This window comes from Aethalodelphis obliquidens, unplaced genomic scaffold (assembly GCF_003676395.1).
Source record: "Aethalodelphis obliquidens isolate GAN/ISIS:26980383/991018 unplaced genomic scaffold, ASM367639v1 scaffold7, whole genome shotgun sequence".
Classification (NCBI taxonomy): Eukaryota; Metazoa; Chordata; class Mammalia; order Artiodactyla; family Delphinidae; genus Aethalodelphis; species Aethalodelphis obliquidens.
Genome location: NW_020837951.1, coordinates 32,785,058 through 32,810,834, shown reverse-complemented (window position 1 = coordinate 32,810,834; position 25,777 = coordinate 32,785,058). Strand labels below are relative to the sequence as shown.

General features: G+C 44.6%; 2 long non-coding RNA genes across 3 annotated transcripts in view; one reads left to right on the top strand and one right to left on the bottom strand.

The window, feature by feature from the left end:
• Positions 1-405: 405 nt before the first annotated feature.
• LOC113619903 (uncharacterized) lies at positions 406-25,564 on the top strand. Its single transcript, XR_003432582.1, has 4 exons — positions 406-1,519; positions 1,857-4,971; positions 8,056-8,355; positions 24,513-25,564. It is a non-coding gene; the product is annotated as an uncharacterized LOC113619903 (long non-coding RNA).
• The window catches only part of LOC113619904 (uncharacterized), a 28,579-nt gene continuing 10,731 nt past the window's right edge, over positions 7,930-25,777 (bottom strand). The window contains exons 2-5 of one of the 2 annotated variants that reach the window (XR_003432583.1): positions 12,921-13,062; positions 10,534-10,613; positions 9,620-10,257; positions 7,930-7,965 (exon numbers count right to left, since the gene is read on the bottom strand). This is a non-coding gene — a long non-coding RNA (uncharacterized LOC113619904). Of the gene's footprint in view, positions 7,966-8,353; positions 10,258-10,533; positions 10,614-12,920; positions 13,063-25,777 lie in introns of those variants that run through there. The other variant, XR_003432584.1, reaches the window with a different exon arrangement.

Sequence of the window (25,777 nt, the reverse complement as noted above, 5' to 3'; positions counted from 1 at the left end):
GCGTGGAGTCATGACCACTGGACCGCCGGGGAAGTCCCAGATTTCAGTTTTCTGAAGCTTGGAAATGAGATTCACATTTGGCAGAATCTCAAATCAAGTCTGGTCTCCCACTTCTACTACAGCATTCCTGATATGTCTCTTTTTTTTTTTTTAATTTTTAAATATTTATTTATTTATTTATTTGGTTGTGCTGGGTCTTAGTTGTGGCAGGCAGGCTCCTTAGTTGTGGCTCGAGGGCTCCTTAGTTGCGGCTCACCGGCTCCTTAGTTGTGGCATGCAAACTCTTAGTTGTGGCATGCACATGGGATCTAGTTCCCCAGCCAGGGATCAAACCCAGGACCCCTGCATTGGGAGCGTGGAGTCCCAACCACTGCGCCACCAGGGAAGTCCCATCTTCTTTTTTTTTTTTTTAAACACTTTATTTTTTCCAGATTATTAAAAAATATATATGCTCAGCTGAAAATTTGGAAACTATGCAAGAATATAAAGAAATCACTTAAGTTCTCACAACCCAATGACAGCACCATTTGGAAGCATTTCCTTCCAGTCTTTTTTCATTATTACAATTCCTTTTATTTGGCTGGAATTGGCTCAGTATTAGCTTTTGCCAAATGAACGTGGTTCTGTCCTTTGGGGAAATGCAGAATTAGTCTCCTTCCTCTGCCTATAACAGGGGTGTAGATGTGTGACAACAATATGCACCTCCAGATTCTTCCCTCCTCTGGGAGAAAATTGCAACTCCATTTTAAATGCCAAAGTTTTTAACAGTTATGGTCATTGCCATTTATTAAGAGCGTGCTACTTAAAAGGCACTGAACTAGTATTTTCATACATTGTTTAATCTTCACAACAGTCTTACAAAGGAGGTATTTTCTAGCTTCAATTTATAGAGGAAGACACTGAGGCTCAGAGAGAATGGGTCCCATTTGAACTGATGGGAATTGAGTTCAGTGAGATTATCACCTCCCTTAATCTGGCCTTTTTATCTTTATTAATGCAGCCTTACTAAAACTGCCTCTTGAATGCCAGACTTGCAAATCACACCTTTACATTTGTTCCTGACAAATTTATCTCCTTGATTCTGGCCCACAAAGATCTTTTTTTTTTTTCTCTTGTGATAATCTCTCTGATGCAACATGACTCATGTAGAATTCCTAGCAATGATTAAAAAAAAAAGGAAAAGAAAGCCCTCCTAGCACATTGCCTGGCACATAGTACTCACCCAGTACCTGGTTGCTATTATTATTATATGAGGTGGGTGACACTGTTTGTTTGGTTACCTGGGTTTCCCTCTGTTCCCCACAAAACACACAACAATGTGCTAAAAGTAGCATTGTGCTAAGGAGGGGTCCAACCACCGTGGTTGGTCTCTGAGATGGCTTCTAGAACATCCTTCCTTTCTAGCTGTTGGCAGAAACAAGAAGCCAAGAAGATGCTCCCTTGAATTTGGACCCCTCTGTCCCATGCCTGGCCCTGCCCTTCCCCTGGGGTCTCATCATCCCACCCGTTGGTTGATACGGTAGGTCTGTCTTTGGTGAGAAGGGCCCCCTTCCCCCGACCAGCCTCCCAGCCCCTGACATGGCAGCCTGCCTTGCTGTTGCTCGTGCTGCTGACCCCTCAGAAGAGACGTTCCTTTTAGTGGGGTGGAGCTGTCAAAATGGATTTTAAAACATGGGTTGTGTTTTATTGTAATTTTTGGTTGTTTTCTAAATTTGGTCACAATCATGTCGTCTTGTTCTAAAAAGCGAGGGAGGAAGCAGCTGCCCCCTGGGAAGGCTTCAGAGAGGAGAAGGAAGGGAAGAAAGCCCTCAGGCTTCCCTGCTAATTGTTCTGCTTCCTTCCTGATCTCTCGAAAGCCCTCTCTGTGGGAGTAGAAGGGACAGATGTGGACTTGAAGATGCCCGCATGGTCTCCCTGACCTGGGAACTTCGTGGAGGGCAGACTGTCACCGGCCCCTGATGACACTCACCAAGGCTACTGGCCCCGTACAAGTGCCAGACAACACAGACCCTGTTCCCACCTGGACCCAGGAGATTATGATTCAAGGTGGAAACAGAGAGATGGGAGGAGCCTGAAGAAAGGGCTGATCTCGTCTTCCTCAGAGAGCGGTGACATCTGTGCCATCCTGAAAGGCTGAGCAGCCTGTGGATAGGTAGGGGGAAGGCGGTCCAAGGGGAGGGCAGCCTGGCCAGGAATGGTGGGCAGTGGTGTTACTGGAATGTGAGGAAGAGAGGCTGGGAGGTGAGGCCAGGTCCTGGCAGGGTCCACATCTTGTGGGGGGCTTGGATGCCAAGCTGAGGAGTTTAGAGGTCATCCTGGAGGCAGCGAGGAAAAATGGTCTTTGCAGTCAGGACAAGACTGCAGCTGGCCGAGGGGCAGCTTCCTCCCATTGCATCATCCTCCCTTGAGTGTCCATCCCCCAGAGCTGCAGATTCTATCACATTCTGTGGTTTGGTTTCTGTCCACAACGCTGCACTGAACTACCCCTGCCAAGGTCCAGGACCTCTTGTTTGCTAAATCCATTGATAAGTTTTCTTCCTCATGTTCCTGCATCTCACCATTGCATTTGGCCTGGTCCACCCCTGTCTCCAGGCATTTTCTCCTCCTCTCCAGGTAGGCTCCTGGCTACCACATCTCTTAGTTCTCCACTCAACCCAGACTTCTGTGGGCTTCCTTTCCAACATCCTTGAGCCACATTCCCCAGGATCCTAGGGGACCCTTTATGTTCTCCCCCAGAGATCTCAAACACAGATGTGGCTTCAATGCCAACGGTTACCTGTGTCCATCAGTTAGGAACTGTATTCAGCTGCAAGTATCAGAAACCTGAAAAACAGTGGCTTAATCAAATTCAAGGCTTTATTTTTGTTACATAAGAGGAAGTCCAGAGTTAGGCATTTCAGGGCTGATTTGGTGGCTTTGTGGTGCTGTTAGGGATGGTGCTCATTCTGTCTTCCCATTCAACCATGCTTAGCATGTGCCTGTCACCCTGTAGTTGTAATATGCTCCCCCACCCCCCACCAAGCATTTAGTGTGTCATCATTCAAGGAGAATGAGAAGGGTAAAGAGCAAAAGACCTGCTAACTGAGTCCGTCCGCCATTAAAGAGCTTTCCCAGAAGACCCTTCCTGTTTCTGTATTAGTTATTGCCACAGTAACGCTCTGTAACAACGACCCCCAAACTCAGCTGGCCAGGCTCAGCTGGGCAGCACTCCAGACTTGGGCCAGCCAGTCTTGGTCTAGGTCAGTTCCAAGTGCACTAGTTCTGGAACCCAGGCTGAACAAGCAGAGATGAGCCGGGGAGGATTCTTCTCATGGTGAGTCATCAGAGCAAGCAAGCCAAACTGCACAAGCAAACTTAAGGTTTCTGCTTATTCCTTCTGCGAACGCTCCAAAGGAAGTCATGGAGCTAAGTCCAGCATCAGTGGGTGAGTACTCACCCTCCATCCCCAGCGGCAGAGGAGAGCACATGTTTGTGGAGTAATATCCACATTCACACGGTCTCCGTCCAGTCCTGTGTCCTGTCACCCCTTCACTGAACAGGAGGCCGACAAGTGTGGGCTTTTTGGCTGGCACTTTGCCATCCTAAACAAACTCAAGGTTTTGATGGTGAGGAAGGAGGGAAGAACGGAAATCTGGTAGGCACACTTTGGCAGGACTTTTTTCAATAGCTGTGTCCCAGGAACTACCAGGTAAAAAATAATGAAGTTAGAGAACACACTGGCTGGCAGTGACACTAGTGACATTTATTATCCTTGGGAAGCCACCAGGACACAGAGACAGGCCATACCACAAGACTTATGTGGCCACCGAGTCCCCTCCTCCTGTTGCAACATTTCACAAACCTCCCTTATTTGGTGCTGTCATAAGTCCCACTGCACGAGGGCATGGGAGAACATTACCAGCAGAGGTGGGAGAAGTCATCGACGTCATCCCCATTTGGAGTTGCTTGTCCTTCTGTCTCTAGTGAAGTGCTGGCCTGTGTCATTCCCAGCACATGCTCATCAGCCCTGAAGGGTCCTGGCTCTGTCACATCGTGGCCTGGCACCAAGACCTGGCTTCGATCTCTTGCCTTTGCTGTATCCATAGCTCAGATAGCTGTCAAATATATTCAGGTCCTAATATCATAGGGAGAGGAAGGTGCAAAGCATCTAAGACAAGAAGAAAGAGCTAGAGCTGTAAGATGGAAGCTGGGGCATTGCCTGCCTAAGGGCTGCAGCGGCTGTCCCACCACCAAATCCTGAGGAGCAAAGGAAGGAAGAGACGTTCACTAGACTGGATGTGCTGTTCCTGAGACAGGGAGCCCAGAATGGTTTCCAAAGCCCACGGCATTACTCGCCCTCTTAAGCCTCTCTCTTGCCATGTACACACTGGCAACTCGCACATCTCCCCCCCAGCCTGGGTCTCTCCCAACCTGCTGCCCGCTGAGCACTTCCCTCCGGCTGTCCCATCCACCCTGAAAAAACAACACATTCTACCCTGGGCTCGTCATCTTTTCTTTCCCCAACCTGCTATTCTTTCTCCCCTGCTGTCCACAAAGCTGGAAAGATGTGGTTTGTCTCCCTGACCTCTACTTCCCTTTACTCTGGCAAGAACCCCAGTATTTCTTTGGGATCCACCCTTGCCCTCTTAGTCTCTGTGGTCTGTATGACTCCAGCAAAACTCATGGATCTAAGACAGTTAACACAGCCGTAGCGATTGGTTCAGTGGTGAGCATGTGACCTAAGATGGTGAATCTCAGAACTTTCATGCAAATGCTAGGACACAAGCTCTCATTTGTTTCTGTTAGATTTAAACCTGGAAGGATATAGCTCCGAGAGGTGCTGGCTGGCAGCCACCTTGTGACCATGAGACTGGTGACCATCTTGTGACAATGCAGGAGGAGCTGTCAAGACCAGAGTCAGCGCAGAGTACCTGAGTTACAAGAGATGGAGAGAGAATATACTGATGATGTGGTTTGAGTCCCTGGATCCAGGTGGGCCTGAAATGATTGAGATCTGCCCTCATGTTGTTTAGTCATATGAACCAGTACACTTTACTTTTCCTCTTTTTAAAGGTCAGTTTGATTAGGTTTTCAGCCAATTGTAACCAGAAGTGTTCTGCTACACCTGTTTCACTGAATGGCAGCAGCACTTAACCAAATAAGCCAGAAGCCTGGGGTTCACATTTAGATTCACTCCCCACATCCAAGAAGGCTCAGCCCTGGGCCGTCTCTTTAGTTTCCTTCCTGCATCCCATTGCTGTCGCCTCAGGTCAAACCTATGGTCCTCTCTTGCCTGAGCCATGGAATAAACAACCCATTGAGTGGCCTCCCTTTCAGCCTCAGTGTCTCAATTTCTCCTTCCCACTTGGCAGAGTTGTCTTTCTAAAAGCTAATCTGACTATGGCATGGTATTCAACCACTCCCCAAGCTCTGTTCGTTCACGTAAAGAATGACCTGGTCCCAGCCTGCTGCCAGTGGCCTGGGCAGAGTGGGTGTGACAGCATGCGGTTGCCAGAGCTGGCCTTTGGGGCCTCCTTCCCTCTTCTTGGTGCCATCCCACCCTGGCACCATCAGCTGAGTGTGGCACAGAACTGCTCAGATGGGCCAGGCCCACAAAACCAGTGGAACTTAAAGGTCTGAGGGAGCAGCCGGGAGGTCAGGCCCCTGCTGCCCAGCTTCATAGAACCAGATCTCTGACCTGTGCCCAGGACTCTGGGTGCCAGGCTTCCCCTCTTCACTTACCCATCCAGCTTTACTGCCCAACCAGCCCCTGGCTACTCGAAGCGTGAGCCATGGACCAGCAGCCCTGGCATTGCTGGGAGTATATTAGAAATGCAGACTCTCAGGCCCCAGCCCAGACCTACCGAACCAGAATCTGCATGTTAATACTCTCACTGGGTGATTCTCAGGCACACTGAAGTCTGGACAGTCATTAAGGCTCCCTCCAGGTCATTCCCTGGGCCTCAGGACTGGGACAGAACAGCAGTGAGGTGTAGACAGAGGCATAGAGCTGGAAAAATCCAGCTTCCTTATCCCTCATCCCTGGGGATGTTTGTGCACCTACACTGGGGCCATGGGATCTTAGAGTGGGCAGGGACCCTGGAGGTTCCCAGTGACCAGCCCACTGAATCTTGCTTGGATCACAGACACCTTTGAGAATCTCAAGGAAGCTATGGCCCCCATCTTTAGGAGAGCATGCATGTGTATGCACGTGGCTGCCCTGCACACAATCACAGCTGACGGCACACGCCCACAGGAGCCTCCAGGTAAAAACTTCTGCCTTAGAAGAATCCTTTCTGTAGCATCTCCAGCCTTGTTGAGAGCCCTGCAGGCTCTCACCACCTGCCACACCTGCATTCCACTCTGGTTACCCCCTTTTCTTGGAACTGGTTATGCTTCCCAGTGACTTCTTTCCACTGCCTTGTCCTGCTCTGCAGAGTCACGCGGAGGAGGTCACTTAGTCCTCCTCATGACAGGGATGAGAAGATAAGGAGTTACATCTACCAGAGTTTGCCCTTCTCCACAATGTTCAGCTGTGGTTCTTGCCATATAGGATGTGACATCCAGACGCTTCCCAGCCCATCTTGGCCCCAGATATCCTCTGTTTCTCAGTGTTCCCATTAAGGGCTGGTCCCCAGAACACAGCATTCCAGGTGCAGCCTGACCAGCCTGGGGAAAGCTGACCACTCCCCCATTTGTTCTGAACACTAGCTCTGGGGACAGACATACAGCAGCAGATACACTGAGCTGGGGTTCAACTCAGACCCCCAGATCTCTCGTAAACACCTGCGTGATCTCAGCTTCCTTTTGTTGTAGGAAAAAATGGGGTGCAAGCGGAGGGTCACGTCCCAGGTCTTGAGTGAGTCCCTGGGGTGGGCTACCAAGTGAGGGTCCTTGGCTTCGAGTAGGAAAGAATTCAAGAGCGAGCCATAGTAAAGTGAAAGCAGGTTTATTCGGGGAGATACACACTCCCTGAATGCTCAGAGCGTGGGTCATCTCAGAAGGCAAGAGCGGCCCTGAGAGGTACACATTCCATATACAGAATGTGGTATGTCTCAAAAGGTGAGACTGGCACTGAGGTGTGGGTGTGGTTAGTTTTTATGGGCTGGGTAATTTCATAGGCTAATGAGTAGGAGGAATATTCTAACTATCTTGGAGAAGGGGCAGGGATTTCCAGGAGTTGGGGCACTGCCCACTTCTTGACCTTTTATGGTCAGCCTCGGAACTGTCACGGCGCCTGTGGGCATGTCATTTACATATGCCAATGTATTACAATGAGCGCATAGTGAGGCTTAAGGTCTGCTGGGAGTCGAGTCTTCCACCAACTTGGAGCTAAATAGGTTCTAACCAGTTTTTGTGGTATCCTGTTCTTAATGGTTGTGTCATTCTTTTAATGGTTGTGCCCTGCCCCTTTCCTTCCTGTCTCACTTTCTCTCTTTCTAGCATTTGGGAGAGTCTAAATTGAAATCCCAGGTTAGACCACACATTCAGGTTTCTGTCCTGTTCCTTAACTGCCCTCAGTGCCCTTGCCCAAAGGCATTTCCACCCCCCACCACACCCCACCAGCCTCAGTTTCCTCACAGGTTTGTTGGGATGGTCAAATATGTAATGAAAATACTGGGGCTTTGAAATATGGGATTTTTAAAAATCAATTTATACTTTATTTTTGGCTGCGTTGGGTCTTCGTTGCTGCGTGTGGGCTTTCTCTAGTTGCGGCGAGCGGGGGCTTCTCTGTTGCGGTGCACGGGCTTCTCATTGCGGTGGCTTCTCTTGTTTGGAAAATGGGCTCTAGGTGCGCGGGCTTCAGTAGCTGTGGCACGTGGGCTCAGTAGTTGTGGCTCGCAGGCTCTAGAGCACAGGCTCAGTAGTTGTGGTGCACGGGCTTAGTTGCTCCACAGCACATGGGATCTTCCCAGACCAGGGCTCAAAGCCGTGTCCCCTGCATTGGCAGGCAGATTCTTAACCACTGTGCCACCAGGGAAGTCCCTGAAATATGTTTTTTAAAGTTTCTGTTACTTGGTATTTTGGAAAAGATTTCTGGTTGTTTCCAAAATCCATTTCCCCTTTCTTTCATAGGAATAGAACCTTAGCACACAGACGCTCAGCTTAAGACCATAAATCCTGGCCTGCCCTGTGTTAAGTGTGGCCCTGGGAGGTGAGGGGAGCGATGCACTCAAAATGCAGTCATGCTCTTCAACGGAGAGTGTGTCTTTCCTTGCCCTCTGCCCCTGCCCTGGCTGTGGACCTGGTGGTGTGCCATTTTGGAGCACAAGTATGAGTACAACACCCCTGGAATGGCAGAGCAACAAGATGGAAGGTGTCTGGGCCTGTGATGACTTCAAAGAGCAGCCTCCTCAGACTCAGGACGACTTTTATGTGAGTGAGAAATGAACTCCTATCTTCTTTAAGCCACTGTTATTTGTGGTGCTCAGCTCAACCTTATTCCAGCCTGATGAATGAATTTTCTTGAGGCGTGTTAATTCTAAGAGGCAGGTGTTGGCTTCAGATCAATAGGGAAGAGTTAGGGACTTGCAAATACCCTGAAGAAACCTGTATTTCCCCCTTTCTTTCTACTTTTTTCCTTCCTTTCTTCCATTTCTCTCCCCCCCCATCCAGTTCTCCAACATTTAGTGGGTTATTCTTCTGTACCAGGCCCTCTACTTGGCACTGTGGTTATGAGATGATTAAGGCACAGTATCCGCCGAAGCCTAGCAGGGAGTCAGATATAATGACTAATTGTCCTCCAAGTCCAAGTCACAAGATTACTGTGAAGGTGTGTACAGGGTGATGGGTGAACCCAGCCACCACTTTGCCTTGGCAGGTGGGAAGCAGGGGGCCTGAGTTGGTCCATGAGGGTTGAGTTGAGGTTCTCTAGAAAAAGAAGGACTTGCTTTGCTGTTACTGCCTTGTGAGAGATCAACTTCCTTCTGACAAGCCCTGAGCAAGGAAGAGACAACTGCTTTGCAAACAAACACCTCATATATTATTTCCTCTGTTCTCCTCACATATTTCATCTCCTCCCCTGAATGATATGCCTCCCTGTGTCACTTAATTTCCACAGGAAACTGGAAAAAGCAACATCTGTCTAAATTTCCCCTAACTTGCTCCAGATTTCCAGGGTCAGAATGTGGACCCTGGGAGACACGGTCTCTGTGGGGTCAGAGGTGACAGCCCCAGAACTGGTGGACTCCCGCCGAGCCCCTGTGGCAGCCGGGCCGCCCCGGCGCCAGTTCCCTGCGCAATACAGATGTTCTGCTCGGCAGGGCTTTCACTGGGAGCATAATCAGTGGCTGAGGGGGCCCGTGGAGAGGGGAGTGTAGGCCTCGTTCCCACGGGCTCCTGCCCAACGTGGTTCCTGAGTTTTCTGTTCCTGGGAGAGCGGGTGGCCAGCAAATGCTCCAGCTCCCACACCAGTTGCTCCAAGGAAGCAACTTCCTCACATGGCCCCAGGCTGCCCCCAGCCATGGGGACATTGTTTTGTTCACAGCCCAGTGGTAATGGCATTTATTTAGGGGACACTTTCTCTTCTGCTACCCACAAGGAAGCAGCTCTGAGCAGGGGAAGGAGCAGAGATGAGCCTCTAGGGATCAGGTTACAGCCCTTGAAAAGCCACCTTCTCTCTGAGTCTCAGTCTCCTTACCTGTAAAAGAAAATGGGTTGGTCGAGGTGGCATCCAAGGGCAATGCATGGCGAAGGTGTGAATTTTGGAGGCCAGCAGAATCCCACCTGTGCCACTTGCTGCGCTCGTGGTCCTGCCTGGGTGGCCTTGCACCTCGCCAGCCTTGGTTTCCTCATCTGTGCATTGGGGAGGTGGGACCAGGGCACCTCAAAGGGTCCTCAGGGCTTCATAATGATGGGAGCGTCTGCCTTTCATAAGGAAGCTGAGGAAAAGGGTTTTATTCTCTCCTAATGGCAGAATATTTCTAATTCTGTGCCTGGTGAAGATAAGCAGGGTCATCTCAAAAGAACTGGCCTCCATGAGTTCCCCTTCTGCCCTCTGCCCCCCACCCATGAGTCTCTGCAGATCAAAACACTATTTTTCTAAAGCAAGAATCAGATGACTCTTTGGGGCCTCCTCCCAGGTCTTGTAGGATCCAGCCCTCAGACACCGCCCACACTGCTCTGCCCTCTCACTTTCTCTGGCCCCTTTCAGGCCCTTAAGTGGTCCAGCTGCAACCTCCTTTGGCCCTGGCCCCAGTAGTGGTGCCAAGGGGTGGCTGGGGGTAGCTCCTCCAGAGTCTTCCTCTGCTCCTCCAAGGCCACTCCAAAATCCTTTATCTAGGTAAAAACAGGGTGCTGTTGGTACAGGACCATGCCACATTCCCCAGGTTGCCCTTTCAAGATGCCGCCCCCCCAGCAGGCCGCCACTACAGCGTTTTCTCTGCCTGGAGCACTCCTCCCCCTCTTTCAGATCTTAGCGTCGCCCATCACTCCCTCCAAGTGGCATTCATGCACATCCTGCTGGTCCCCCCTCGCTCTCCTCTCTCATAGCACCTGGTCCTTTTCTTCAGAGAACTCATCGCATTTGTAACTACACAGGTATCTTGTACTTACCTGCTCAATGCCTGACTCTTCCACTGAATTATAAATTCCAGGAGGACAGGGGTCATGCAGGTCTTGCCATACAGTTGACCCTTGAACATGAGGTAGGGGGCGGTTAAGGGAGCCCATTCCCTCTGGGGTCGAACATCAGAGTAAAACTTTACAGTCAGCTCTGGAGTTCCACATCCTCAGATTCAACCCACCATGGATTGTGTAGTTGTGTAGTATTTATAGAAAAAAATCTGCATATAAGTGGACCTGCAAAGTTCAAACCCATGCTGTGCAGCGGTCAACTGTATTCCCATTGCCTAATACAGTGCCAGTAAATAGTTGACTCTCGATAAACAATTGATGAATGAGTGAATGAATGAATCGCCCAGAGAATCTAGAACTTGGTGGCAAAATGATGACAATGGGAAGGCAAATGGTTGCAAGTGATGCTGTGGTACCTGCAGGCTTGAGGCACTAGGCTTTGGCACCAACACTGTGGGTACAGTCCTGGCCTTGACACTTGGGTCTCTGGGAGGGCAAAGTCATTTTTCCTCTCAGCCCCAGGGAGAAGAGTGTCTTGAGAAAGATAGGAAGGTCCCCTGTGTTGAAATGTTTCTGAGAGGTGCGGGGAGGAAGCAAAAGTCTGAGACATGTCTATTGATTCCGCCACAGGTTGTGGTGACCTTGACAAGAACAGTTGCAAAGGATTGAGGAGTCAGAAACTAGACTGCTGGGGAGTTAGCAGGAGGTGAGGAAGTAGAAACTGTGACTTAATGACTATTTCTAGACATTAGAACAGGAATGGGAAGAGAGGTGACATTAGCTATTTCTTATCACACAGGATCACATCAAAATCAATTTGGAAAAGTTTCTGAATAGTAAAAATGATTCATTTCCTGGATGGCTAGCAAAATATGATGCCTCAACTCCTTGTCTTACTTCTCTCAGAAAAGTAGGATGTCAGAGTTGAAGGGATCTCAAAGGCCGGCTGTTCCAACACAATCCTCTCATTTGGTAGATGAGGCGCCTGAGACCCAGAGAGGGGCAGGGACTTGCCCAACGTCACACAGCAGTTGAGGGTCAGAGCCAGATTTTAAAGCCAGGCTTCTGTAGGCCCAGGCTGAGGTTCTTTTTCATATTTCATGTCTTTCTTTCCTCTGTCCTTTCCAAACAGTCTTTATTGGCTCCAGGAAATGGGGAGGATAGTTATTTTTAGTTTATTCAAAATGAATAAAATGGGTAATTTTTTTTCCCATATATCAGATCCAAAGTATGTCTTATGTAAGAGCTAAATGGGATGAGAAATGGTTCCACAGTGAGAACAAAAATTCCTTTGAATATTAAAAGCTCCAGAGTGAACTCCAAATGGGCCCAAATGACTGGGACCAGCTCCTAGCCTAGCTGACTACAGAAGGCTGTGCAGGGCCGTGCGTGCGTGTGTGTGTGTGTGTGTGTGTGTGTGTGTGTGTGGTAGAAGGCTCCATCTGTGGGGTGTGATTGCCTGAGCACCAGGACAAGCACCACAAACCTCCTCAATACCTCTTTATTATTATGATTATTTAAAAAATATTTTTAGAGCAGTTTTAGATTCACAGCATAATTGAGCAGAAGGTACAGAGATATTTCCCATATACCCTCTGCCCCTACACATGCACAGCCTCCCTCACTGTCAGCACCCAGCATGAGAGTTATGCATTTGGCCCTTGAACAATATGGGTTTGAACTACATGGGTCTACTTATGTGTGGATTTTTTCAATAGTACATACTATAGTACTATAGGATCACCAGATATGGAACCACAGATAACAGAGGAAACTTGGAGATGGAGGGCTGACTATAAGTTATACTCGGATTTTCAAATATGCACAGGGTCAGCTCCCTTAACCCCTCCGTTGTTCAAGGGTCAACTGTATATTTGTTGCAATGGAAGAACGTACCCTGACACATCATTATCACCCAGAGTCCATAGTTTACATTAGGGTTCACTCTTGGTGGTGTATGTTCTAGGGGTTTTGACAAATGTATAATGATGTGACCCTGCACCTTCTCAATACCTCTTTATTATTATTATGGTAAAATACACAAAAAAATTTACCATCCTAACCATTTTTAAGGGTACAGTTCAATGGCATTATTCACATTGTTGTGCAGACATCACCACTATTCATCTCCAAAACTCTTCTCATCTTGCAAAACTGAAACTCTATACCCATCAAATGCTAGCTCTCCATTATCCGCAGCCCCTGGCAACCCCCATTCTGCTTTCTGTCTCCGTGACTTTGACACTTGAGCTCTGTCACAGAAGTGGAATCCTACAGTATTTGTCCTTTTGTGTCTGGCTTGCTTCACTTTAGTCCCTCTCTGCATGTGCTCCCTGCCCCCCAATTCCACCGTTAGAAAGCCTTACCTCTGGCGGAGGATTTGATTCTCTGCTGAGGAGGGGCACACGCCCTGGGAAGAAAACACTTCAGGCGTTACTGGCACTTTTTCTTTAATGCCAATCAGTGGATGATTTCTTGAGAGCAGGTTTCGATGGGGGTAGGGTGACCCTGGTTGAAAGCAGTAGGTGAATAAGAGGGAGAGACATTAATGACAGAGAAAAAAGTTTTCCTGCCTGAAACAAAATGTTGTTAGGATGATTGTAAATGAACCTGTATAATTGTTTTTATAACATAGCCACCACCTAAATTTATGTCTCTGGGTCTGTTGGCCTCCTGTCTTGCTCTGACTTAATTCCTTGGGGTGTCATGGCTGAGGCGCCCTCTAATGGCTGCTAGTGATAATCACCATAATACCTTTGTGTTTGGTTGCAGTCTATAAATTAGCACACATTTTTTAAAATTTATTTTTTTGATTGAAGTATAGTTGATTTACAATGTTGTGTTAGTTTCAGGTATACAGCAAAGTGATGCAGTTATATATGTATATATGTATTATATATATATTCTTTTTCAGATTCTTTACCACTGTTTGTTATTACAAGATATTGAATATAGTTACCTGTGCTATACAGTAGGTCCTTGCTGTTTATCTATTTTTTAATTTCTATCCATTTATTTGATCAAAATGGCAGTGGCGTGAAGTAGTTAGAATAGGACTTATTGTCTCTATTTTTCAGGTGGGGAAACTGAGGCTCAGTGGGGTAGAGGGACCTTCTCTATTTGTTGGTAGAACTGGATCAAGAACCCAAGTCTTTAGTCCAGGGCTCTTCTCATGGCTCCACATTTTGCTGGCATTTATTAACCTAAAAATGTCTAAGGATAACTGTTATTTGCAAACGCATGGTCCTCTCCCCACCCCCACCCCCAGCCTTCCACTTGACCCAGTCCTTCTCCAAGAATGATGCGTCGCCATCCAGATGCTCAAATTAGAAATCCAGGAGTTGTCCTTGATATTTCCCTCTCTCTTGCACCATATCCAATCTTCAGTTAAATACTGTGGTTTTTAATTCCTAAATATGTTTTCAGTATACCCACTTCTCTGCAGTTCTGAGCCCCCATAGTCTAGGCCTCTATCTCTCGCCTGGAGTTGGCCCTTTATATTGTTATTGCTGTCCTTTCTGCTCACCTGTTCCTCTGCGATTTCTTGGGAAATGTGGATTTGAACAATGTTAATCAGGTTTCTATGTTACAGGATTTCTCTTTGGTATGACAGTCATGGTCACAGTGACTCTTCAGGGTGAGGGATCAAGCATTTTGCAAGCCCCAGACTTTCTTGGTCATTCCTGGACTCCTGCAGTCCATTCTCCCAACTGAAGCCAAAGAGTTTTCTGCTAACTGCAATCTTGATCGTGCTGCCTGCCCTTCCCATACCTCTCCTGCGACCCTGGCCTTTCTGCTTCTCTGACATGTGTAGGACACACTGTCAGTGCCCCACGCAGACCCCTTCTCCAGTCTCCTGCATCCGTCTCCAGCTGCAGCAGCAGCGCTGACTGCTGACACCACAGCTGCCTCTTCCGGGGAGCTGTGCAGGGAGGTCACATTCCCCCACCCTCCACAAGCATCTACCAGGGAGGTCACATTCCCCCACCCAGGGAGGTCACATTCCCCCACCCTCCACAAGCATCTCCTAACCATGATCTGGGTGGGTTCACAAAAGGCCTCCCACCCTGACCTCGAGGAGAGAAACTTTGCTGTGCAATTTATGCTCCCGAGCCAGCTGTGGATCAGGAACCAGTTAGACTTTACCGGAGAGCACCTCCGCGTTCTTGTTCTGCTTCCCTCACTCCTTGTAGGTTTTTCCTGTCCAGCACTCCCTGGATACTTCCCTCTGTCAGCCTCCACCCTTCAGGAGCCCTCCCTAAGACACCAGCCGCCCCTCAGCCACCAGATGGGTCCTCGCACACTGTCCCTCACTCCCGTGCCTCATTCTCTCATAAAGCAGGTCTGTCTCCCCTATGGCGCTACCAGTTCCACCAGGGACCATGTATGTTTCTGTCCACAGTTCCATCCCCCATGCCTGGGAGGTGCTCAAGATTTGCCAAATGAAGTTAGAAAGCATCATAGATATCCAGAATGCCAATGAGAAATATTCATAAAATATGGCAGGCAGCAAGTTAACATCTAGAATATATTAAAACTTTTACCAATAAGAAGAGGCAAATGTATTAATACAAGAAAAGAGCATGATCGGACAATTCATGCACACAGGTGGAGATGATTGCTACATCCATGGGAAAATATGTTAATCAGAAAATAACAAATTAAAACAATAGTTGAAAGAACACTTTTTGACTACTGTGTTACCCAAGGTTGATTCTTAAAAGAGCATCATGCTGATGAGGGGAGGAGGAACCAGGCATTCTCATACATGGCTAGTGGGAAGATAAGTTGGTACCATGTTAGAATATAGCTCCCTAGGGCAGAAAGTTTGTCTCATTGTCTGTGGTCTCTTCAGTGGCCAGAACCATGCTTGGCACTGGGCACCAAATTAATATTTGTTGAACAAATAGAAGGCAATTTGGCAATATCTATCAAGAACCTTAAGTTCTTCATACCCCTTGGTTTAGTAATTTTACTTCAAAAAGAGACCCTTAGAGAGTAGGACAAAGATATTTGTATCAAGACATTTTACACATTCGTTTATAAAATCAGAAGACTGGAAACAGCCTGAGTGTCCACAGCTTGATGACTAGTTAAATTAATTATGGCACATCCACGCTGATCAATCTGATATAAATGATAAAAATGATGTATTTGAAGAATACTATGTATGTAGGATTAAGCTACTGACAAATGCTAAATGAAAAAATAATATAAAATTCTATACACAGTGTGACCTCAATTTTTGTTACCAAAAAAAAAAACCTGAGTTGTTAATGGTGGGTTATAGTGATTTTTATTTCTTTGTTTTTCTCCTTATTTTCCAAAATTTCAACAGTGAATATGTATTACTTTTATAGTCAGAAAAAAAAGCTTTGAAAAAGGGATCGTGGTTAATAAAAAAATTGTGGGCATCCAGGAAAAGTAGAAATGACTAGTCATCTTATTTTTCCCATTAATACTTCATAACAGATGATTTTATGGTGGGTTAGGGAACATAGCCCCGATTGAATTAGTCTGGTTTTACTTAGACAACAATGAGAAGTAAATTTCATGCTGTTGGAGACACTTGGTATTGTTGTCATGTTCTTAGTATATATTTTTCCATGACCTGGAGAATCTTAAAAATATTGGCTCCACTTTTTAAAAGAATTTTGCAACTTGTGTGACTGGAATTGATTTCTCCTGTGGCTCCTCGGATCTGTAAAAGGCATCAGAAGGCCACACGCTTGTTGACCTTTATTCTTTGCCTTGGCTAGAGAATTTCCCTATGGCTGGCTCAAGGTTTTCAAGAGGAAGGCAATTAAATGACCTAGCACAATTGCCTGCATTCTCAGCCCTGACCTTATCTTGATTAGGAGGAAGTGGATAGCTAGTTGTTCTAAATTTAGAGAATAGAAGAGAGCCAGATGTTTGAGACTGTCACGGTGGAGGAAGCCTTAACCCTTTAGGGCGTTTGTCCCACTCACCACTTCTCAGATATCTGTTTGTGCCCATCTTGACACAGAACAAAGGAGTTTTGATTTCCATTTTCCCCTTCCCCAAAATGTTTTCCTGGCTTCTAAGTCCATGGCAAACCTCATGCTAAGTATTGAAAGGACTCAGACCACATCTGCTAGCTTATTATTATTATTATTAGTTTTGGCCGCATAGCACAGATTGTGGGATCTTAGTTTCCCGACCAGGGATTGAACCCAGGCCCTCGCAATGAAATTTCCGAGTCCTACCCACTGGACTGCTAGGGAATTCGCCTGTTGGCTTATGTTAAACCTTCATCATCTCTAAGATCAAGTCCAGGATTCAGAGCCTGGTAGTCAAGGCTCTTTACCACCTGGCCGCTCCCTCCTTCTCCTACCATTCTCACTACAGAGAGAGAACAGCATTTAAGAGAGCAGACTACAGGCAGTTGACACAGATTTGGCCCCTAGGATAGTGGGGAGACAGACATGAAGAAGGAGAGTACATTCATCTGAGAGAGATCTGGGTTTGAAGACCAGATACGCCTCTTACTAGCTGTGTGATCTTGGGCAAGTTATTTCACGCCTCTGTGTTTAGTCATTTCCTATTAAAGGGGGATAATAATAATAATATTAACAATAATGATAATATCAAATCCATAAGGTTTATATGAGCCTTATTATCATCATCACTGCATATAAGTAAAGCACTCAGTACAATGCCTCCCATATAGTTAGTACCTAATACACACTAATTCTCCTTTTCTCTTACTCATTCACTTGGAAAAAGTTTGCCGAGTTCTGAGTAGGTGCTGGAAATTCAGAAGGGGATAATGCACAGCTTGACCCCAAGAAATCCATATTTTAGTGATGGAGACTCAGTGGGAACAGGCCAACATAACCCAGCTGCAGATATCACATTCCAGAAACCCTGGTCTCCTTCCCTTTCCCAAACACACCATGCACCCTTATACTTTGTGCCTTTGCTCACCTGTTCCTTGTGTCAGAAAAGCTTCCCCTCCCTCCTCTGCCATTTGAAGACTTTCAAGATGCAGCTTAAATGGCATCAACATTGTGAAGCCTTCCTGACACCCAAATTATGACCTCGCCTTTGTGTCCACGGTGCCCTGCACAAACTTTCTGACTCTAGCCTTCCCCTTCTGTCAGGGCTGGTCAAATAGGAACGTCTCCCAATAGACTGGGAGCCTCTTGAAGGCGAGTATATGCTTGACCCATTTCCATATCTGAACGTCAGCACAGGGCCAGGCACACTGTAGATGTTTAAGAAGTGTTTATTGGTTAAATGAGTGAATGAATGAATGAAAGGGCACCTGACATCATAGGAGAAACTGCTGCATTGACAGGGGAGACGAGGAGGAAGGATGCTTCCTTTCTGCTACAGTATTTTATCTGCTCTGCAGATAGTTGGGTCCCTCCTACTAATTCCATCTATGGACAAGGATAAGTTTACTTAGTCATAGGAAACTTGGAGAAGGTCCATGTCCTCAGCAGTGTCTGCCTGAGGAAGCTGTCCTGAGTGTGGCTTTCAAATTTCAGACATTGTCAGGAGCATCCTGAAAGGGTTAAGACCTTGTCCTGTTGCTGGTCTTGTGCCATTCCATTCTCTTTTCACTGTGTGGGAGACTATTTAATTGGAAGTGCAGTTGCTAAGGCCAATAGTGCAACAGAAATAATTGGGTGTACAACCACATGTGCTTTCAGGACTGGGACACAGAAATTTAATTTAATTCTAGTTTCCTCTATTTGTTGGGTAATCTAGGGATGACTCCTTCTCCTTTCTGGACCTCATCTATTAAATAGTGATTGTAGGAGGCGAGAGTTAGGGTGGTGAGACATTACTCTCTAAGGTTCCTTCCGGCTCTGATAAACCATGTCTGTAACTTACATGTTATCAGGTTGACCAAAAGCCCACTGACACTGAGTTGCTGGAAAGTGATGTGGATGGAGTTCTGGGAGAGTGTCCCAGTCCTTGTGAGTTCATGACCATGGTTTAGGAACCAAAAGCTCAGAAATGCTCTGAAACCACAGATGGCCAAATCCACCCACTGGAAGTTCAGTACATACTGGCTCAAATTTGTAAACTAAAACCAGAATTTTTTGAGTTGTTGGGAGTATGCACGGCTAGATATAACCTGGTAGTGGGTGTGTGGGTTGGCTCATCCTAATGCGGGAGGCCTTCTCTGGGGCCAGTGCCGTCAAGTGAGGAGGCATCTCCCTGGCTAGCCCACCCTGGACATCAGGATGTAAACATCCCTATAGTGAGTCTTATTCAAGCACCAGGTGTTAATGATACCCTAAGGGAATTCTTTTAACTCACTATGTTATAGAGGCAACAACAGGGTCAGTTGAGAACTGAACCCACTGTCGGCTGTGAATTGCAGTATACACTTTTTAAAAAACTTGAGATATAATTCACATACCATAAAATTTACCTCTTTAAAGTGTACAGTTCAGTGGTTTTTAGTATATTCACAAAGTTATGTAACCATCACCACTAATTCCAGACTATTTCACCACCCAAAAAGAAACCCCATATACATTAGCAGTCACACCCCATTCCCCTCTCCCCTTAGTCCTCAGCAACTGCTAATCTGCGTTCTGTCTCTATGGATTTGCTTATTCTGGACTTTTCATAAAAAAGGAATTTTATGACATGTGACCTATCATGTCTGACTGCTTTCATTTTAGCATAATGTTTTTGAGGTTCATCCATGTTGACTGTATACTTTTTGAACAAGTAAAATCTATATATGCATATCATCTTTCAGCTAGCGTAGAGGCAAAACTATGGTTAGAGTTTGGTGAGATCTACCAGCCCATCTTCATAGATAAAGAACCAGGCTAGCTAGGTCCTCCTTACTTTATTATTCCAGTTCCATTTTGGCCTTTTTAAAGAATTATGTATATAGATCTTTAAAATTGAGTCAAATTGGTTGATATTTTCAATTTTTGTTTTTTATTTGCTGGCAGGTTTAAGTATTTTCCCAACCTAAGATTATTTAAACATGTATATGTATTTTCTTGTCATAGTTTCATTTTTTCATTTATAACTTTAATGCATCTGGAATTTGTGAATAGTGTGAGGTAGGCACCTAATTTTAAGTTTTCCTATATGGTTAGCAAGTTGTACCACCAGACATCATTTTCTAATGATTTGGAACCAATAGCATTAGCTTCTGCTACTTTTTATATATACTTGGGACTGTTTAGGAGCTTTCTTTTCTGCACTAATCTGTCTTTTCTTCAGCTGCTAGCATACTGTTAAATTTCTTGCCCTTTTATGATACAATTTAATATTTGTTAGGATGAGTTTATATTATCACTCGTTTTAAAGCATGCCTAGTTATTATCATACATGTATTATTCTAGTTTAGCCTTATTTGTTAAAATGACATATTTATTTTGTGTAATGTGTATTGCTATGTTATCAAAAATGTTAAATTCTGCCTTAGAGAACAATAGAAACAAGCAGCTGTGTAACATATTATAGATAAAGTTAGTAAAGCATGTATGGGCTGAACATAGATGGGAAGGACAGAAGGACCAAGGAAGCACTAAATATTCATGAGGTCTGAGACGTCAAATATGTGTGACAGCTATAGCAGAGCTACAATGTGAGAGCCACCTTGGTGATGACTGAGCAGAGAGCAAGAAGGTCTGGGTCTCTGGAGTCCTAGAATTGCTGCTACACCAGCCTGGTCTGCTCCCTCCAACTTAGGCGAGAGTGGAAGACACTTCTATTTTGTTTAAGCCATGATTACATGAAACGAACATACCCTCACTGATATCACCCCTAATTTCATTTTTGTTTTTGGTTGTCTGGCTTAGGATTTGCAGAACAGTGTTAATAACACTGATGGGAATGGATATCCTTCTTGTTACTTATGTGAATGGAATGGCTCATTAAGCATCCCACTGGCTTTGATTTTACATAGAGTACATTTGTCACTTTAGGAAAATATTCTTCTCTCGATGTTGATGATGATGATGATGGAATGTTGAATTTTCTCAAGTGATTTTTGTCACCTATCAAAAAAATTATGTGGTATTTCTGCTTTGCTATATTGATATGATGAATTAGACTAATACATTTTTCTAAAGTTGAAACATATATGCCACTTCAATTTTTTTCTCTATCTCCTCTGTTCTCTTCTTCTATATGTAGAAGCTCTATTGCAGCTCTTGGCTCTCCAACTTTTCTTTCACCATTTTTATCTCTTTAACCATTTCCTTTGAGTTCTGGGAGAATTGTTCATGTTTGCCTTCTGATTTCTTGCTCCTTAAAGTGTGGTCCAGGGACCAGTGCATCACCTGAGAATTTCTTAGAAATGCAAATTCTTGGGCCCCATCCCAGACCTACTGAATCAGAATCTGCATTTTAACAAGACTCTTAAGTGATTTGTGTGCACGCTAAAATTTGAGATGTGCTGTAAGATCGCCCTTTCCAAGTTTCAGACTTTCCCCACTTATTACAGTAGTTTGATGATTTTAGTGTAAATTTGAAAGGAGAAATTCAGTGTGAGGCTTTGGGTCACTATTTGGGACCAGAATCCACAGGCTCTTTGTGACAAGATGTGGGGAAGGGCGGTCAGCTACTGTGTGTGATGACATGAAATGAAAATGACATCCCAAAGGTCATCAAAATCACCACCAGGCATCATTAACCCAACAAGAAAGGATCCTTGTGTTGCATTTCTGAAGGGCAGTGTGTATCCCCTAGAGGGCTTTGCCCACACAGTTCTTTGACAAATTGATAAATGCCAAGTCGTATCCACATGAAAATCTCTTGCCCCGAGCTTATAGAAGAGGAAAGGAGGGGTTCCAAGAGACTGGTTTGGTGTCAGGCATGAATTTCCCTCTTTTCTTGGTGAGTAGAAGAAATTTCTACGGTCACTGATGTGCTTCAGGACCCCAGCATTGTGCCTGAGAGCTGCCTTGGAGGAGGTGGAGTATTCACAGACCTGAATTATATGAGTATTAGCATGTGGAAAGATTTCCCTTAATTTTTTTTTAGGAAAAAATTAATTGAATAATACCCAGTTCTCATCAGTCATGGCAGGATGGGCAGGAAAAGTCTTGGTAAGGCACAAAAAGCTATTGAAATGATTCTAAAGAACAAGAATCTTTAGGACAAATTGGCTCATTCTTTATTGCTGTCAAACCCTTTATTCCCTGGAGATGGTTGAAACAATACCAGTACATAACTCTCATTGTGGAATTAACAAACATCCTAGTTTTCTTAATGGTTTCATGAAGTTATTGTCTCAACAGGAAATTCTGGGCATTGTCACACATTCTTCTTGTTTATTAGTAGTAATAATAACTCTTTGCATCATAAATGGGCTCTAACCTTATAAGGCTTTTCCCCACAAAGTAGGTCATTTGGTCTTTCCTGAGAATCCCATGAGACAGCAGGGTGAGTAGGCGTTAATGTGCCTATTTCGTAAAAGAGGGAACTAAGGGTCCAAGGAATTAAAAAACTTTCTTAAAGGCATGATATACAGTAAATGGCAAACTCAGGCCTCAGACTCCTGTTTTCTGGCTTCAGGGGAGATCTCTAAAGCACATATGGCCAAGTGTCTTTCATCCTTAAGCTTCCCCGTCTACTCAGTGATTTCTGCTTCTCTGCAGTGCCTGTACATATACGAAACATTGAGAACAATCTCCGTCCATGTGTAAAGTTCACTCTCTGCAGTTTTATGTTGAAATGCAATGTGTAACTTTAGTGAGGTTACAATCTTCAGATTAGATTCACATGGTCAGACATCTCTGGTTCTCTGTACACTGTTTAGATTTCCCCCACTTATGGCAGACCTTTGTTAAACTTCTGCTAAAGATCCACTCCAGTCCCAAAGAAGGTGAGATTCATTACAAATCAACAGGAACTGTTTATAAGTTATTTTTTTATTCCCTAAATTTGATTCATCTCAACTGATGGGAAGAGTAAAGTCATCTTATTTCTGCTCTTCTATAAACTATGCTTCTATTCCTCATCTTTCCATTAAAGAACTTACCAAATTTCCCTTATGTTCCATTTATTCTCCCTTCATATGTTCTCTTTGCCTAGAATACCCTTCCCTTCTTCACTTCACCACATTCACCGTTCTTATCCTTAAAGGGACCCAGCTCAAAAGCTATTCCTTTGTGAAGCCTTTTCAAACCCAAAGTTAGACATACGTGCTTCTAAAAGCAATTTGAATGTATCTCTGCCATACCACGGACCTATCACAGTCTGAAATGTACTTAATTTAACTCCATATATACTGGAATTTCCACTAGATTTGAAGCCACTTTGGGGGCAGGAGTGACATCTTATTCCTCTTATATCCTCTGAATTTGGAACCTGACAACTGACAGGGATTCACTAAGGGTTGATCCATTTTCCTCCACCTGCTGGCTTTAGTGCACTGGGAATTCTTTTTGACCAGCTATCACTTTAGTTTTTACAGTCTAGGTGACAGGAAGGTCTTGAAGGAGGACTACTCAAACTGAGCAAGAATGAGCTATAATAGCTGATCCTTTTAAAGGACAGGAGGTACACTAAACTTGATTAATCTTGGGTTCTGTTCCTTTATGTCTCCCAGGTTAGAGCCATTTTAGTGTAGAGTTCTTTTCATCAACATCCTTCATGATTTTGTCCAGGACCAGTCCACCTTGAGGGGTTCGGCATTTTCTTTGGTACTAGGGCATTTTTTCCAACTCCTTCACAATTAGGGAATTAATACTCAGTAGTTCTCAACCTTGGCTGTACATTTTAATCACTTAGAGAGCTTTAAAAAACACTGATGTGAAATGTTCATGGAATTCCCTTAAGTCTTTTGCTGAGTACTAAGCTGTACATGCACAGAGTGAGACTCTGAGAGACTTGGCAGGAAACGGCTACTGGAGGGCTACGAGGTCAACAGAGATTTTGGTAGTCTCACAGCACTGACAGATACTGGATTTCTGACTAGCCATATTAGAGAGACATCACCAAATACTCTGGACATTCAGTTGAGACCCCAGAAAGGCTGTGCCTTTCTGTCTTTAAAATAAAGGCAACTGCCTGCCAGAAAAAAAAAAAAAGAGACTCTTTAAAAGGAGATAATCTAGACTCTCAACATCATATCCACAATGTCCAGAAAACAAACAAAAATTACTGGAAACATGAAGAAGCTGGGAAACGTGCACAAAACTAGAAGAAAGAACAGTTAGCAAAAACAGGTTCAGAGGTGATAAGATGATGGAATTAATAGATAAGAACTTTAAAATAGCTATTATCAATATGTTCAGTAAAGGAAGAGATGGACATAATGAATGAACAGATGGGGGAATCTCTAACAGAGAAATGGAAACAAACAAGCAAAAAAACGGAATAGAAATTTTAGAACCAAAAAATGTAAGATCTGGGGACTTCCCTCATGGTGCAGTGGCTAAGAATCTGCCTGCCAATGCAGGGGACACGGGTTAGAGCCCTGTTCCAGGAAGATCCCACATGCCACAGAGCAACTAAGCCCGTGCGCCACTGAGCCCGCACTCTAGAGCCCATGAGCCACAACTTCTGAGCCCGTGTGCCACAACTACTGAAGCCCGTGTGCCTAGAGCCCATGCTCCGCAACAAGAGAAGCCACCGCAATAAGAAGCCTGCACACTGCAATGAAGAGTAGCCCCCACTCACTGCAACTAGAGAAAACCTGCACGCAGCAATGAAGACCCAATGTGGCCATAAATTAATTAATTAATTAATTTAAATATACATATATATATATAAGATCTGAAATTTAAAGATTTGCTAGATTGGATAATAGCAAATTGGACACTGCAGAAGGAATAAAGAGCAATGGAAAAGGTAAATATATGGACACAGTGAAAGACTTTTTTCTCAGTACTTCAGCCACGTGATTGAGGTCATCATCAACTGTGAGAAGTCACATTAGTAGAATGTACCCTTGATACGATGTGATGAGAATGATACTTTATCTCTGTGGTCTTCTTCCTTAGAATTTATAACCCAAGTCTAATTGTGAGAAAAAACACCAGGCAAATCCCAACTGATGACATCCTATAAAATACCTAATACTCCTCAAAACTATCAAGGTCATCAAAAACAAGGAAAGTCTGAGAAACAGTCACAACCAAGAGGAGATTAAGAAGACATGATGACTAGATGTAATGTGGTATTGTGTGTGGAATCCTGGAACAGAAAAAGGACAGTGGATAAAAACCAAAGAAACCTGAATAAAGAGTAGACTTTAGTTAAGAATAAGGTACAAATAATGGTTTATTAAGTGTAGCAAGTGTACCATACTAATGTAAGTGTTAATAATAAGGGAAACTGGGTTCAGGATACGTAAGAGCTCTCTTTACTACCTTTACAATGTTTTCTGTAAATCTAAAACTGTTCTAAAATAAAAAGTTTATTGAAAAAACTAAACTGACAATAACAAGTGCCGACAAAGATATGGAACAACTGGAACTCTCATCCATTGCTGGTAGGGATGTAAAAATTGCATCGTTTGGAAAACAGTTTGGAAGTTTCTTATAAAGTTAAACCTCTACTTATGGTATAACTCAGCAATATCACTCCTGGGTATTTAACCAAGAGAACTAAAAACATATGTCCTCACAAAGACTTGCATGTGACTGTTTATAGAGGCTTTATTCAGAATTACCACAAACTAGAAGTGACCAAAATGTCTATCAACTGCTGAATGGAGAAATAAATTGTACACATCCATACAATAGAATACAACTAAGTAATGAAAAAGGAAAGGGCTACTGATACATACAAAACATGAATGAAAATCAAAAGCATTATGCAAGTGAAAGAAGTCAGTTCATAAAAGAGTACTATATCATTCAATGTATTCAATGTATGCAATTCCAGAACAAGAAAAACTAATCTAAGGTAGAAAAAAATCAGAACAATGTTTGCATCTTGAGCTCTGGGGAGTGGTTAGGAAGGGGCAGCTGGGAACTCTCTGAGGTGATAGAAATGTTCCGTATCTTGATAGAGGTGTAAGTCACATGGGTATACACATTTGTCAAAACACATTAAGAAAGCTACAGTCATCAAGACGGTATGGTACTGGCACAAAAACAGAAAGATAGATCAATGGAACAGGATAGAAAGCCCAGAGATAAACCCATGCACATATGGACACCTTATCTTTGATAAAGGTGGCAGTAATGTACAATGGAGAAAGGACAGCCTCTTCAATAAGTGGTGCTGGGAAAACTGGACAGGTACATGTAAAAGTATGAGA